Below are 17,530 nucleotides of genomic sequence, written 5' to 3'. Positions count from 1 at the left end.
GTGTTATTTATTTTCAATTCCTTAATTCCTTTTTGACTGTATGATCTGTTGGTTAAATTGTTTCCAGAGGGATACATTGTGGCCTTTGGAGTTTCCTATAAGTTTAATATGAAGCTTTTGCTTTGAGTGATTCCAGGACTACTTTATTTCTCTCGTTTTAAACATTTTGACAGTAGAATGCATTATGTAAGTGTAAAATGTACTGGCAGGGGTTCTTGCGGCCAGATGCAGAGTGTTCAAAAACACAGAGAGGAAGAGAGAGAGGTGAGACAGACTGAAAGAGAGCAGATGCATGTATGCGTGTGAGGAATGCTGGATTGGTGTATGTGTGTGTGTGTGTGTGTGTGCTGGCCTAGGTGCAGATGGCGGATGTCAGTGTTGAAAAATTCATGATGCCATGTTTGGAGATTCCTGGGGGATATCTTGTTGTTCAACTGGCCTTAGAGAGCGAGTGAGCTTGCACTGTACACACACACACACACACGCCGGACCAGTGAGTCGTGTGTGTGTGTGTCTGTGTGTGTGTGTGTCTGTGTGTGTGTGTGTCGGTGTGTGTGTGTCTGTGTGTGTGTGTGTTAAAAGATATGGAATCAAAGAAAGAGTTAGATGTTGGAGACGCTGTTGGAGGAACACCGATACAGACACAGAAATGAAACAAGTTTTTGTTATTTTCTCTCTGTTTTCTGTTTGGGCTGAAATGGTTCTGTCAGCCTCTGGAGGATTTCTTTGTCTCACAAAGTTTCCAGATCCATCTAACCGTCGGGTGAATATCACACACAAATATGCACAAGAATATCATGTGAGTTATGTACCAACAACAACCACTACATTGACTCGTTTAACTTGAAAATAAATCCAAGCAGGGAGAAGAAAAACCTTTTAAAAAAGAGGAATCATCAATACGTCAGGAGTTTATCGATATTTCACCTTGTACATGTAACAGAGAGTATATGACATATGACATATTTCAACATTTCATGACATCTAGAGCACCACATATTCCTGTGGAGAATCATAAGTTATATGTAATCACTTTAAATGGGAGAAGTATTAAAATGTTTACTAAACTTTCCGATCATGTTTTGTAAGTTGATATAACCCAATTTCAAAACAAAACAGAGAAATGAATGCCTGCAAACAAACAAAGGTTGTGGAGAGGAAGAGACAGAAATAGAAGGAAGACGGAGATGTTTTTCTTGCATTATGTAAAAGCTCTGAGACTTTGAGCAAGTGATGCCTCATGACACTTCATTGTTTGTAACCACAGCGCTCTCTTTTTTTTTTTTAATGTCGTATGTGAAGTTTGTATTCATATGTATGTAGAGGGAGGAGAGATAACCAGTGAGAGAGAGAGAGAAGAGTGAGAGAAGCTAGGAGAAAGCTATACAAGCGTTCCCCGCATATGAACAAAGTGATCCTAACTCCCCATTACACACGTTACTCCATGGCTGCTCCCTTGACACAGTGTTTGCTGAGTGAGGTGTAATACACATTAGTGTGCCAAGACCATTTGAGCAAACAGAGCCCTCCAAGCCCAAGTGGAGCGGGTTCGGACTCAGCGCTAGGTAATGGAAACTGGCAGCGACTGGCGTGACAAACCCAGAGCCTCACACAGAGCTGAATATGAGTCCCAGTTCTCATTACAGCCCCATTTACTACTTTATTTCTACTTTTTCTGGCCTGCCACTGCGGCTTTGTGTATTTAGACAGAGTTGCTTACAACAAGATGGCTCAGTAGTACCTTTTAGAAGTCAGTGAAATGTTACTTGAAAACCTTTGTTTTGCTTTTGATCTTTGTCTGTCTTTGTGACTTCTGTATGTTGGTGCACAGATTTGGGTTTTGTCAGCAAAGTCTATGTTTCTCAAAATATATATCAGAGGTTTGACAGAATGTTTTGTTTCTCCCGTGAATCTGTATGAAGGCGTTTTCATGATAATGTGCTGTCTCACACAGCAGTGACTCAACGCCATTTATTTATTTATTTTTGTGAAGTTTGTTGCCGCTCTGGAATATAAAAGTCTATCTTTTCTTTGTTGTCAGTGGATGACAGTAAGTTTAAAGGGGACATGTCATGCTTTTTGTGATTTCCTCTCATTTCTATATTGTTATAATGTTGGATGTCTGGGATTAAGTCAAAGTCTTAAGCCTGGTCTGAATGCTCCATTTGCAAAGTTATCTCTACTTCTTCATCGAACTGACGGTCAGATCATTCGTACATGCCCACAAACGGCTGTCTCTCCTAGAAATGAAGCACATATACAACATGTGCAACATACACAACAACAAAAAGGTTTTGTTTTGTTTTCTCTCAACATAATGAGAAAATGTTGTTAATTAACATATTTGGCAAGTTGCAAAAATGTTGATACTGAACATATGAGTGAAATGTTCAGAGACAACATACTTAGTTCTTTTTTTCCACTGAAATATCTGATTTTGCAGTGCAATACCCGCCAGAAGAAACTACAGCATTATTAAACTTTTTATGGTTATGTTTATGCACTTGGCAGCACAGTTAAGGTTGGGGAAAGATCATGGTCTTGGTTTAATACAGAAGAAAGTGCAGTGACTTGAAGCATAACATGCTTATTAACATTTAAATCACATCACAATCTTTCACTAACCTTGACCAAAGTGCTTTTGTTGCCTAAACCTAACCACACACGGGACTCAGGATGTGAACCTAGTTCTGCGGTGTCAGAGTCCTGCATCTTGTACGTTCCCCATCCACCCCAACCTCCTCCCTGCAATATGACAGCAATATATAAATGTAGCGCTTCATTCATTTGACAAAAGGTTACCTGTGAACATGATCCTGGCATCGATTAAATTTGGCAACACAATGCAATTGGGAAAACAGTTAAGTTGTATAAGAACATCATTTCTAGGAGATAGGGTTGCATATTTCAAATCAGATTCAGGCTCAAACATGTACAGATATGTTTGAACTTTATATTTTGAGTGAGGAACAAGAAAAAGAAGTGAAACCTGACCTCTATTGTTTTCTTACATTGCCTCTGGAGTTGGTGAAAGTCTGCCGAAGGGCGGCACATCTCATTCACATCATCTCATCTCATTAAAAAGTGGAACAAAGCTCCTGCTGTATTCCGTAACACACTAATCTTTACTATAATTTACTCTTCAAGAATCTTAAACAAGTCCGGTTTCCCCTGACTCAGCTCTTCTGCATATACCATGACCTCAATGACTGAGAATCTTCACAGACGACAGCAAGTTTATTGGTTGATTCAACTCCTTTAAACATTATACAAGTTGTACATACAAGTACAAAAGAAACGGCCTTGCAAACATCTCTGAATGGCCTCCATGAACATTGCCTATACAACCTGGGAAAGCATGATTCATCCTTTAGCCAGTTCTGAAGCCCTTGTACATTTTTTATCAGCTTTGCTTTGCATTTGCTTTACATGCAGAAACTTCCATGCTCTCCGGCTATGGCTCGACTTTGAACTGAATGGAGGCAGAGATAAAGACATCAGATATTATTTCTAGTTTGTGGCGCCTACCTGCCTGCCTTAGATATATAGTACTTTGTCATATACGTCTGCACACACAAATAGGCTCACATAAATACATTACATACACATTTTACAGGAAGGGGCAGAGCCGGCTCTATTTCCTGAGGAGGCTGGGGTCCTTCAACATCTGTAGGAAACTCTTGCTGATGTTTTACCAGTTGCATGTCGCCAGCATTCTCTTCTTTGCTGTGGTGTGCTGGGGAGGCAGCGTTGCGTAGAGGGACGCAATGCGGCTAGACAGGCTGGTGAGGAGAGCTGGCTCTGTGGTTGGCACGGAGAAAGAAGGACCCTAAATGCCCACCACCCTCTGCACAAGCACATTCACTAGGCAGAGGAGTATGTTCAGTAGCAGACTGCCGTCTCGGTCCTGCTCAACAGACAGACTGAGGAAGTCTTTTGTCCCTCAGGCCATACAGCTATTCAACTCCTCCCAGCGTCGGTGAGGTGAAATTGACTATTAGGCGTGATGCTGCCTCTCCGTTGCTACCCATGCTCACCTGCATTCTGTCGTCAGGCTGCTGGACTGTCGGTTACTGGCTATGTGAGCCTTACGCACAATTTTTATTTGTTTATATATTTATCTCCACTGTTAATCACCTTGCATTGCGCTACCTCCATTAGCACATACTCTATCATAGTGACAGCTCTCTGTAGTAGTTCTGGTAGCTGCACCATCACTTCACTGCTGTGTTTTTATTCTTTTATTCTTGTGTGTATTGGTGTTTCGTATGTGTTGTATAAGCCACTGGATGCCTAAATTTCCCTTGGGATCAATAAAGTATCTATCTATCTATCTATCTATCTATCTATCTATCTATCTATCTATCAATGATCTACACATACACACACAACACTTGTGTGTATGTGTGAATGAATACGCAAATAAATGCACTTAATATAAATAAATGACAGGGCAAACATGTACACATACTCAAATATGAACACATACTGCATACCTGTGTCACTGCAGGCAAATGTGCACTTATGATGTCTGTCTATGTACAAACATACACACAATATTACACACATGAACACACACACACACACACACGACTTGGCACAATGCCTGGGTCATGTCATGCCAATTAAGTTCAGAAACTAAAAGCGTTCCATCTGGGAATTACACTCCAGCCCACAATATTAACCTTGTCCTGAACTGAGACCGAAACACACACACACAACACACACACACACACACACACACACACACACACACACACACACACACACACACACACACACACTTTAAAGCACCCACATAGTGAATCACACTAACCAGCTGAGACAGATCCACACCATGCAAACCAGCCATCAAGCGCAGACAACGTACCTCCACAAACATTAACCTAGTTTCCTTCCAGAAAACCCCACTCAACCAACTCCCACCCCTACAACCCACACACCCACATCCTACCCTTACTCACACACATGCAAACAACTGAGACATTACTTTCCTCCGTGGCAAACGTTTCTGTGACCAGGATAAAATGAAAGGAGGAAATGGCATCATTAGGAGATGACAGATATGAGCTGAAAGAAAAAAATGAACATGGTGGGAAAACAAGGTGGAGATGATTTAGTGGGGGAAAGAAAGGATGTAGGAGGGGAGGAGGGAAGGTGAAAGTGAGAGCAGAGCTCACTAAATGAACTAATTTTGCATTTAATCTTGAAAAATGACTGGAATCCATCAGAGGTAGTGGGGTAATTTCCTTTGTTGTCATCAAAAGTTTTCAGTTTGTCTACCTTCAATAGAAAACAAAGTTCCTAATGCAAAGTGTTGAAAGTCAGGTCCAGAAAACCAAAAATATCTGCATGGCTAGACACCACAAGTGGTAAATGGGAAATCTTTTAAAAATACTTTGGGTGAAGTGACCCTTTAAATAACCTGTTAGGATAGACATTTTTTGCAGGCGAGTGGAGCCGAGCAACCTTGTCTGGCCAAATGACACCATCTGGCAGGAAGCTGGGACAACATGGTCAGCCAGGGAATGTGTGTGTCAAGTGTCTGTGTGTGTGTGTGTGTGTGTGTGTGCTTCTGGGTGTGTCAGCATGATAGAAATTGTGTGGGAGAGGTGTGCATGTTTGTAAAATTGACAGCGTGTAAGATAGAAACAGAGGAGCGCTTGTGTGTTTGTGTAAATGTGTTTATTTTATTCTGGCCGGATGAGTTACTGGCAGCAGACATGGGACATCCGACAAAAAGCAGTTGTGTAATTTGTTCCACATCCATCATTTTCAAAAAGACAAATTATCAACAGATCCTAAAGGAGACTTTGGATTTGACTTTCAGTGACATAGACCAGAAATCATCAGGTTCAGTTCATATATAGATGAAACATTACAATATTTACCTATTTGTATCATATTATATGTGTACACAGAGTGGTGCTGTGAAAATTTGCCTCGATTTTATGACACATCGTCCTCAGTGACAGCAGCGTTCCCTGGGAGAGTAAATGTCAAAGTGACATTGAGCGAGCATCAAGCCAGTCTGGGCTCTATATGTGTGTGTGTGTGTGTGTGTGTGTGTGTGTGTGTGTATGACCTAGTCTGAACATCCCCTGGGACTGGAGCTGGCTGGCTGACTGTTCCCAAGCTGTCACCAGACATTGACTCACAACGCTATACACTCACCAACGACACAATGACTCACTGAGCTCCATCCATCCATCCATCAAATTCATAAACACATTCAGAGAAACTTTGAATCCCACGCTGCACTGAATCAAATTGGTTTCAGCTCCCTCAACTGAATTATGTTAGAAGGCAATATTTTTCAAATCTCTCACTTGTTATGCCAGGAGTTTAGTTCGTTTTCAGGAAATATTTGCTTATTGAACTCTCTATTTGCCCGTTCAGACCACAAGCAGCCACACTGCTGCATTACTGATCTCTCTGCCTGCATCTGCTGACTGATTGCTCGTTGTACTTTGTCGTGGAGTTTCAGGGTAGAATGGATATTGTGTAGCACATAGATATTGACTGGCTGCTAACTGTACTTGCAACACTCATCATTAACAGCTAATATGTCCTGGATTCTCAACTCCAGAGCTGCTTTGTCAGCCTCCTGTTTGTGGGAACCCAATTATTGTGCGAGTGACTGTTAGGGCCGCAGTATGCTTCAAACGAAGTGCTTGTTTGATTGACTAAAGGGTTCAGTATGGTTCATAAGAAACAGTTGGTACGACCTATCCAAACATCGTCTGAAAAGCAAAAGTTTCTATAGCTTTTTTGAACAGCCATAATTGAAAGTGGGGCAAAAAACCCCCCCAAAAACACCTGCCGTTCTAGCCACTGCAGCTTCTGCTTTTACTAACTATCCTCTAATCTAATCTAGCAGCCAAATAGAGCAGGTTGAGGCTTAAAATAGAGATATGTTCATGATATCCAACTTCGAAGTTGATGTTGGTCCAAGACATTTCTCTTCACTTCTATTCACTGCTGGTTAAGAGGTGCATAATTCGGGGAACGCAGGTACCAGTAAAATAAGCTCCTGTATTGTTTTCCCACATGTTGTGGAAGCAATTTGAAAAAGTTACACCATAATCAACGCATACAGCAGCAGCAAATAGCTGTGCGTGTTCACGAGAACAGCAGCCGCCCCAAAAGCCTTCACGTTTACATTGGAAATGACGGAGGCGGCGTCCAAAGGGCTGAGACAGACAGTCAGGTAACTATAGAGGCAGGCAGAGTGTCACAATCACAGGAGCAAACACGCAGGACAGAATACAGTCTGGACCACTGCAGCAACATATGATTTGGGTAACTAACTGTGAGCTGCCCTCCATAAATACTGTGGCTAATTACAGGTGAGGTGCAGCAGAGTGAGCAGGTGACTGGGTTAGATGGTGATGAGCAGGACCAGGAGACTCAGTGGTCACAGTTAACGGGCAGGTGGAAAAATAGCAGGATGGAGCAGCTGCTTTATATTGTACTCGTGTGTGCTGTGTACTTTTAAAAAAACAAAAAATTGTAAATAAGCAACAGTGGTTTCTGTTGTACTATTGGATTGTCCTGTGTATGACGTAAAATCATAGTTAGAATTTGTACTTTCAAAACTATGACTTGACTTGAATATTTGAATGTCTGCTGGCAGATGATTCAGACCTGATCTTTGCGGCTTTGAATGCAGCATTTTTTTCTGGCAGCGTTCTACATCATGGATCAGTTTAAAACAATGCAAACCAGTTTGGGTAGGACCAGTAACAAAGGGTCAACCAACTCTTTATGCTCCAACAAAATGTGAGCAATTGACTAACACACACCAGTAGGATCATGTAGTGGACAACACAGTTGTACTTAGATTTTTTTAATGTCTGCAAATCCGTTTGCAAATTGCAAGTGTAGCAAATTCAGTTTGGTACATATCAATTTAATACAGGTTCATCTTCATATACGGCTCAGTAGGGATGCCTTGCCTGCATCCCCGGGAACTACAGGGATAATATAAAGCTTTGTGAACTGAGCTGCATTCACCATGAAGTGATTCCATGTATTTTTCCAGTGATTCCTTTTATGGATTGAGAAAATTCTCCTATTTCTTTAGCTGTAGCCTATAAACCATTTAAAAACTCACTGGCTTATCTGAAAAACTCAAAGCTGAGAACATGACTGTTCCTCTTAGCTCATAAAAAAGCTGACGTTTTGGAGATACGTGGTGTACGTGGGATAGCAGCGAACACTTTAGCACAAATCATGTGGACTGCTAGAGGATAGTCATTACCTTTTCGTAGCTTTCCTCAATTTCAGGTGAGCACCAACATATCCATCCTCTGGTTAGTGTAGCTTCACTGTACACATGACCCACCACTCTTACCTCCTCCAGATGAAGAATTGGTATTTCAAACTAGTGGGATATTTGTATAATACTTTGTGTAAATTTCTGTGTGTCTATTAATGTACACAAGCCTGCCGGAAATGTATTTTTAGCACTGCTTTAAGTTCTTATTTTTCCAATTTGTGATAGTTGTTGTTACAACATACCGTATGTTAAAGTGTTGGCGCCGCACACAGGGGCAAACCAGGGACACGTGGATTAATTTGGTATCAGTGGCGCTGGATAAACCGTGAAACTGAAAAAACGGGGCTAATCTTCCAAAAACTTCCTTTTTAAAAGTGTATTTCAGAGCCTAATCCCAGGCCTGCGTTCTCCCAGAGATCTGTGTCGGTGTTGTTAAAACTCAGCAGACAGCCCTGTACAAATATAGCTGAGTAACTAGGCCTACTGCAAATAGAACAGAACTGAATTTAATCAAATCAACACAACATGCTCTATGTTCCAACATTCACCCTCTGGCAGCACCCCTCCTCCTGCTTCCTCTTCCTCTCTCGCTCTCTGTCTGCTCTCTGTCTGTCTGGCTTTCTCTCTCTTGCCTCCTTGCAGACGGTGAAACACACATACACGCACATTTGAGTGCACACAATTACCTTATTAGTGTAACTTTTCCCTGCGTCTTATCCCAAAAACCTTTTACTTTAACTATCTTTCTGGATATAGGGCCTAATTGTTTCAAATTCTTTGTTTCTTCCTCTATTTCTGCCTCCTTTCCCCTTCATCTGCTTTATTTTTTTCATCACTGATGGCTCCACCGTATGGAGAACTACCTGTCTAATAGCTACATGCAGCTAAACACACACTGTTACCCACAGTATAGACACAGACTGCGCCCTCTGCCTCTCACAAATATATCATTGTTCCCATCACCCCGAACTAACACATAAAGTACCGTGAGTCATAGCGTTAATCATTCTCAGCTTTATCACTGACCGGCTTTCTGCAGGTTGCAATTATGGAATGATAAATGGTGTTTGGTGATATTGTCAGAGTATTTAGACAACAGGGAGCATTAAGCAGGGAACAGAGCAGCAACAGGACGCTGATGGCTGGCCTGTGTCTCCCATGACACACTAGGATAGTTTATGACAGGCTTGTGGTGGCGGTGGTGTGCGTATGTGTGTGCGTGCATTTGCTCCACCACCTCAATTACGCAGCAATCAGTCAACCGGTCATCCAGCCATCCATCCAGCCAGCCAGCCAGCCAGCCAGCCGGGTCCAGACAGGGTGAAGCAGCAGGCTGGTAAGCAGAGTGAACCACAGTGGCAGTGCAAACAGACCACAGTCAGACCACATCACAACCACACAGCACCCTGCCATTTACAGAGCTGCATATGGCCTGTCTGCAGGGAGGGAGAGGAAGGACAGAGGGAGGGAGGGAAAGCAGCAAAGAGAAAGGAAGGGAGGCAAGGACGACTGGTAGGATGGCGGGGGCGACGACTAAAGGAGGAAGACGGTAGGAAGGGAGGGAGGACAAGGGGAACAGAGTTGGTGAGAGAGATGAAGTGCTGTTAAGAAGGTAAGAACAGACTGTTGAGGGAGAAAAGAAGGAGGAAAGACAAGCAGAAATGCCAATTAGAAGGGGGTAGACATTTACACAGAACCAAGAGTCCAATTTGAGCATTTCTTTAAAAGCGTAGCCTTCCATCTTCATCCCGTCTGTCGAAAAGGCCGTTATATTACACTGACAAGAGGATTCACTGCAGAGAAGCGGTTTATTTTAATAGCCACCCACATGCTATCCTTAATGCTACAGTGTAAAGGTAGGTAGCTACCTGGGCATGCTACCAGTCTGCTGATACACAAATTTTAATTTCTGTTTTCGTCCAATATTGGAAGTATGATTTTTGAAAGACAATGCAGCTCACATGAAAGGCTGAAAAAAAACACAAAATAAGTGGTTTAGATTTGGTTCACTGTGGATTTAAAAATATGTGGTGCAGGATTTATTTATAGAGAGCCAAAGTGAAACCAGAACTTCTAAAGTCTGTTCCAGAAGTAAGAAAATCTTATTCAAAGTCAGACTGACATTTGTAACATTGCAAATGAACACAAATCCAGCCTTGGAACATAACTTTGCTCAACATGTTGTGCAGTTCACTCTGTGGCTGTGTCTGAAATCACTCCCTATTTATATTCTCAGTGTGCAAATTTATCCAATATAGAGCGCCAACAAAAGTTACATAATGGAGTGAAAAAAGTAGCATCCAGTGGCATGTACGCTACTTTCTGCTAACAATCCAACATGTTATAAATGCAAAAATTAGTACATGTCTTTAACAAACACCATTTCCACTTGAGCGGTTGTAGCTAGTTCAGACACTGCTGTAACAATAAGGACAGCGGAGGATGACTGATGTAAATGCTTTTCAGATGAGCCGAGATAAGCAGAGAGAGCAGAGAAGAAGAGAACAGTTACAATGTGATATTAGAAGAGAGCATAGATGGATACCACAGATAAGGAAGAAACCATTGGTTACATATTTTGTGTGCTGCTGCGCTGGTAAATCTTCATGGAAGCTGTTTTGTTTTTGTATGCTAACACATTTATATTTGGTTAACTTTGTTAAAATCATGAAGAGTTCATGAGAGCAAGTTCCTGGTGAAAAGAACTATAGAAGTCTCAGTCAGGGATAAATGGCTGCTTGTTAACAAACGGGTACAAATACACATCATGACTACAAAGCTATCAGTAGTCAGAACCACTTTTGAGTTGGAATAACAGGAAGTTTTCCTGTCCTTCCCCTGCTGCCGACATTGTGTGATTACTGGAATTAGGTTCTCTAATTGTCTCATTCTTTTGGAAATGTTACTCTCCTAAAAATGGAAGTGGACAGACTTAAATGGATTTAACACTGAGTAACATATCAGACATGACAGCTGAAAACACAGAAGAATCAGCATTCTGGCAATTGAGCAAAGCCGGCATTTCACAGCCTAACAGCCATGTATTTAGGAAGTACTGCAATGGACTTTGAATGGTTCCCACAGACCATAGCTGGAGAAAAAACCACAGAGAAAAAAGTTCCCCTAATGTAAAAAAGTCTAAAAGTCCAAATAGAACAAAATATTTCCATTGCATGAGCAGTTCAGACAGTTTGTAACCTTGATCCCTGTTCAACAGTGCTGGAGAAGAATCATCTAAATTTTTAATATGAACAACAAAAAGAAAAATATACAAAACCAACAAAATTAGTAATTTGAAGTACATGTTGGCAGGAATATATTTATGGAGCACACAGAGGGGCTGAGAGGATCTAACATTAGTGTTACTGTGTTTACAAGACTAACTACAAGCAGATCATTATCTTGTCATTAGCACTCACTGTAATGCTTGCTTTTAGGGGCGAGCTCGGATAAATGCAGGGGAAAGAGCAGTATAAACAGAGACAAAAAGAGGTAGAAAAAAAGGAAGACACACAGTAAGAGAGAGAAATGCTAAAGAGAATGGAAGAAATAGATAAATAGATAAAGCCAGATATCTATTTATCTACTTATATAGATTTATAGATAAAGCAAGTGTGAGATTGTGGAAAAGTTTTTTTTTTCTCTCTCAGAGAAAAAGAAAGAAACAGAGTAGGTTTCATGGCACGAGGAGAAAGCTGGGTCACTATTGTAGTGAGTTAGCCTGAGGTGTTTTCATACTTGAGCTAGCGCTGATGGATGAAGGTCGTAAGTGGATGAATTAGTGATGAGGATCAGGATGAAAGTGCTTTCCAGAAACAACAGGGCCGACCAGACAGAGCCATGGGCACATGAGATAGGTCGGTGCAGGGTGTGAGACTAGAGTGATAGACGGGACGGGCCGGGCCGTGAACCCATGAACTGTCAACACGTATCATACATGCCAACAACACTTCAGTACGATCTGTAAGCCTGTCAGCGCCAATACGAGCTCGTTTTAGTGCTTTCTGTTTTTCAGCTGCAGTTTTTCTTTTCTCATACTATCATTTCCCTCAATTTATGTTATTCTCGCCAAAGTTTTCAGCTTGTTATTGGCAGTTTGGTGCTATTGACAGAAGAGAAAACAAGCTAACAAATTAACCAAGCTCTTATGAATTAGTTGTAGTGGTGGCAGTGGTAGCTTTTTAGTTTTAAAGCACTTTTTGAGGATTTAAAGCAAAATTGACAACAGAAAAAAAGAAGGCAAGGAATATAAAAGCAATGCAGACATAAAAGGAAGGTCAAAAAGGATCATTGATAGATGCTTATGTAAAAATCAAATCCCCAAACGAGAGTCTGAGAAATTATTTAAAAGACAACGCAGATTTAGCCTGCCTAAGCTCCTCGAGCCGTTTCTAAAGTCTTTTACGTAATCCGCAGTTAGTTGCTGGCAACCTGACCAGGGACCAGTGAGCCCATCTCAGCCTCCCAGAGCTCCAAGAAAATGAACCCATTTCCTAAAAGTGCCTGATCTGACCATAGATGGCGGGGCAGGGATAAGAGACAGAGAGAGAGAGAGAGAGAGAGAGAGAGAGAGAGAGAGAGAGAGAGAGAGAGAGAGTGGGTGACATAAGAGAGAGGAATGGAGGGAGGAATAATGTTAGGGTGAGATTACACATATATCCACAATATCCCATTTAGATTTACATGAAACTTTAAAAAGTGTATGTAACAAGCCATCCATCATCAGATTGTCTTTGTGAGATAACAATATCAAAATGTGATTTCCAAACAATTTCAGAAGATATTTTGGTGTATCTGCCCCAGTCTACCTCACTTAGCAGTCCCTGTTTCTAAATGTGAATGTTCCTTTGCATGTATACTCAGTTATAAACCTCTTCTGTGCTGGATTTTCCTGCATCAAAGCCTGAGGTTTACTGTTGTCATGTAGGCTGCTAAAAAGATTTTTTTTTTTCAAACTTTATTGCAGCTCCACTGGAAACATGTAAATTATGTCGTGTACACTTGGCCAGAAATCTGTGACATGAGGAAATTGTATAATGTCATACCAGCATTTTAGAGATTCTCTCTTCCACTGATCCACGTGGTAAAATTGGGCCATTACAGCATCAACAAGAAGTAAGATACTTTTAAAGTATAAAAGAATATTAAAGAAGAGAACAAGAATAGGTTGTTAAAAAAATGCTCAGCTCACAACTCACAAAACGTATGTAGAAATATATGGTAATGAATAAACGATTGAATGAATAAAAAGTAAATAAATAAATAACTGAAAGATCCGAGCATTGACATGATACACAAAATATGCTGCTGTGGTCATATTTGTGGCAGCAGAATATGCTGCAGACAAGTTAAGTCAAGTCAGTTTAAATCTAAAGCACATTTAAAAGCAATACAAGTCGACCAAAGCGCTGTACAGTACTGTAAGGATGAAAACCGGCTGCGTAAGAACAACTAACACAGATACAGAACTCACACTGCGACACAATCATTTTCACAATCATTGGCTAATTCACAGCTGTGTGGCCATTAAAATCCAATCATATTCACGCAGGTGTGCAGGTCTACAGGGCTTTAATCCACATCTCACGGTCTTCCTCGGTGGATCGAGTTTGTCAGTCGTCATCATGGGTACCTACAGTAAGCCTCTATCTGAAGAGGAAGACTGTGAGATGCAGTTGAAAGCTCTGGAAATAATAGATTAATGAACTTCCACACTTAATCTATTTACCTGCAGTAATTTATACGCAGTATTTGTGGTTGTACAGAGTACTACAGTGTATGTGAGTGTTTGAGTAAGAGATGCTTCATAAAACCAGTGAGAAACACAGAGACAGAGGGGGGAAATAAAGAAAAATGGAGACAGTGACAATATGAAAGAGGAAGAAAAAAGATCAGATATAGAGAAGATAGAGGAAGGAAAAAAAGAAGACCTGGTTTCTCTTCTGGCCGCCAGACAAGGAAGAGGAGGAGGAGGAGGAGGAGGAGGAGGAGGAGGAGGAGGAGGAGGAGGAGAATAGGGGGAGCAGTGTGGCAGGCTGCAAATAGAGCTGGAGAGAGAGAGCGAGGGCACTTGCTAAATGAATTTGGCTTTCAGCGATGGGGAGTCTACTCCACTGCTGTGCCAGTAATGTGTGTGTGTTTGTGTGTATGTTCATCTCCTCATATATACACACACACACACACACACGTATGACTGCCAGCGTGTGTTGAAATGTTGCTGCATCGGCAGCTGAATGTGTGTTTCTGTGTGTATATGTGTGTGTGTCTCTTCATACAGAAATGGTTTTGAGAAGTATATGTGTGAAAAACATTAGCGTGCGTGTTTATGCATATCTTTTGGACGGGCGACTAAATAATGGTTCTAAACGACAGTGTGTCAGAAAAAGACAAGACAAGTGTTTGTGTGTGTGTGTGTGAGTGTGTGAGTGTGTGTTTTAGGCGTACTGTCACAAGGATTGGAAGTGACAGGCAGGAAGTATCAGAGGCAGCTGGGTAACAGCCCACTAACCACACAGGGGAGGGCTCTACACTGAACAACATTACCAGTGGGGGTAGAGAGACTATAGGAGGAAGAGAGGGAAAGAGAGAGAGAGAGAGAAAGACAGAAAGACAGAAAGGGAGGGAGAAAGTGAGAGGGGGGGAGGAGGAAAAAAAAGACAAAGAAGAAAATCAAATAGAAAGAAAAAAGAGGACAGAGGACTGAAAAGGAAATTTGTTTAGATATTATTAAACCAAGAAACATAACTTCACAGCATCCTTACATGTTCTTTATAGAGAACAGTTGGGGATTAAAGGAATAGTTCAACATTTGAGGATTTATTTGATTTGCTTCTGAGAATGACATGAGAAGATTTGACCACTAGTAGCGCCATGGAGCAATGTTTTGTTGAGCAGGTCCCTGCGTTGTTCGCGTTTTGTGCACGAGCACATGGCTGCACATGCACGTGGGTGAATATTTACACTTTCTTGCTGATGGTTTTACTATTCCACAGAGCAACACTTAGTGACTGTAACAAGAAACATACAGTAGCAATGCCTTAGCAAAGGCACGGAATTAGAGGACTGATAGCTAGCAAACATGTTGTTGGATTTGCTGATAGGTGGGGTACGGCTACAGTTTGGTGAATCAGTCTGCCAAGTGGCATCTTCCTGAGTGGATTAAGTGCATATTTCTGGCTTTTTTTTCTCTTCAAGCCACCATGGTAGATTTTAAACAGAAAAGAGTTTGTGTGAAATTTTGTTTTTGCTCAGTAAAACAGCTGCTTGAGCAAAAACGTGACTTCTTTTCATTCCCAAAACTAAAATTGGAACTGATTTGCTTCCGTGGAAGAAATTCAGTTAGAATCGCAGGAGGCTCTGGACACGGTGACAAAAGATGACCACAGAAAATGTTTCCAGGAATGGGAGAAGCGCTCAAACAAGTGTATTGTATGTCAAATAGAGGGGCCCTCCTTGTACACAACACAGGTTTCAAAATATTTAATATGCTATAGCCAGAGACCCCGCACAGACATACTGTACAGGGCGAATGGATTTACTGTTATTCATCAAAAACAATGTTACGACTCATGAAAGCAAAAAGGGTCATTTTTATGTTCTGTTTGTGTACGGATTGAACAAAGGAGACACAAGATGAAAGAATGAGAAAAAAAGGAAAGCGCCAAAGCATCGGTTGAAGAAAGCAGAGCCATTAGGCAGCAGAACAAGAAAGATTTATAGACAGAAATGAAATGAGCGACAAAGATAGACGGTGAGTAATACAGATAAGGCAAGGGCGGCTATGAGTCAAACGTGAAGAAGGGATGGGAGATGACAGACAAAACTAAAAAAAAAAAAAAGGAGGAGTGAGGGAAGCAGGGGAAAGATGATGAAGAGAATTGAAAATGAGCGAGAGGATGAGGAAAGAGAAGACAGAACAGAGAGAGAGAGAGGACAGGCGGAAGGTTAGAGGGAATTAAAAAAAAACAATGAAAATATCAGAGTGAGGAGGAGAGAAGAAGAAGAAGAGAGAGAGAGAAGGTCAGTGAAGGAGAGAAGAGGAAAGACAGAGAAGAGGAAGAGAGGTTGTTTGTATCTCATATTACTCCATTAAAGTTTGAATAGTTCTCGTCTCTCTTTTTGTTTCCTGCTGCTGGAGGAAACCAGCTGCTACACACACACACGCACGCACACACAAACACACACGCACGCACACACGCACACACACACACACACACACACACACACAAACACACACACACACATAAACAAACACGCACTGAGAGTGACAAGAGTGTGTGCTCGTGCAGCGGGAAACTGTACGGAGAGATGATGAGATTAGAAAAGCAGGCCAAGAGACGGTTTCCCATGGTGCATCTCTGGAAGCATCTGTATTAGAACTGGGCTGTGTCAACACTGACTGCTCCTACAGCTGAGGCCGAGAGAGAGAGAGAGAGAGAGACACTGGGACAGACAGAGAGAGAGAGAGAGAGAGACAGCAAGGATTGGAAGTCAAATTTGTGTTGTTTTTTTTGCCATTTCTGTGACAGACACGCAGGGAATGACAGATCGCTCTGAATGCAGAGGAGGGAAAATCCAAAAAAGAAAAAAAAAAGAGGATGGAGATAAATTGAGGAAGCCTATGAAAAGAAAAAAAGAGAGAAAATGTACACATAAAAGAACGCAAAGAGAAACAGGAATGAGCGAGAAAGAGAGAGGAGGAAGAGTGACAGGGAGGGAGTGATGGATGGGAGAGATAGATAGATAGATGGATGGATGGATGGAGGGGATAGATGAAGGGACGGAGATTGACAGCCTCCTTTCCAGGGGACGGATGAATAAACCGGCGCAGCAGCAGCAGCAGCAGCAGCAGCAGGGTGGGATGGGTGGGGTGTGTGTGTGTGTGTGTGTGTGCGGTGGATGGAGAGAGAGAAAAGATGGAGAGAAAAAAAAAGAGTGAGGGATGGAGATGGGGAGGTAATGAGAGACAGAGTACGTCTCCGTAATCAAGCCATGAAGGAGAGCGAGAGCGAGGGGGAAAAGACGAGTGGGCTCTGAATGAGTCAATCATGATTAATCAAGACGCTTCTCGCTCTCCGTCGCCTCTCTTTCCCTCTCGCTGTCTCTCTCTTTTTTTGCTCAGACTTATCATCATCATCATCATCATCATCATCATCATCATCATCATCACACACACATACATACATACATGGACACACAAAACCTCCAGTGCAGCCTCCTGTGCATTCCCATCAGGACTGTGTGTACATG

Source organism: Thunnus thynnus, chromosome 8 (assembly GCF_963924715.1).
Source record: "Thunnus thynnus chromosome 8, fThuThy2.1, whole genome shotgun sequence".
In the NCBI taxonomy this organism is placed as follows: domain Eukaryota; kingdom Metazoa; phylum Chordata; class Actinopteri; order Scombriformes; family Scombridae; genus Thunnus; species Thunnus thynnus.
Note: the sequence above shows the minus strand (reverse complement) of the source record.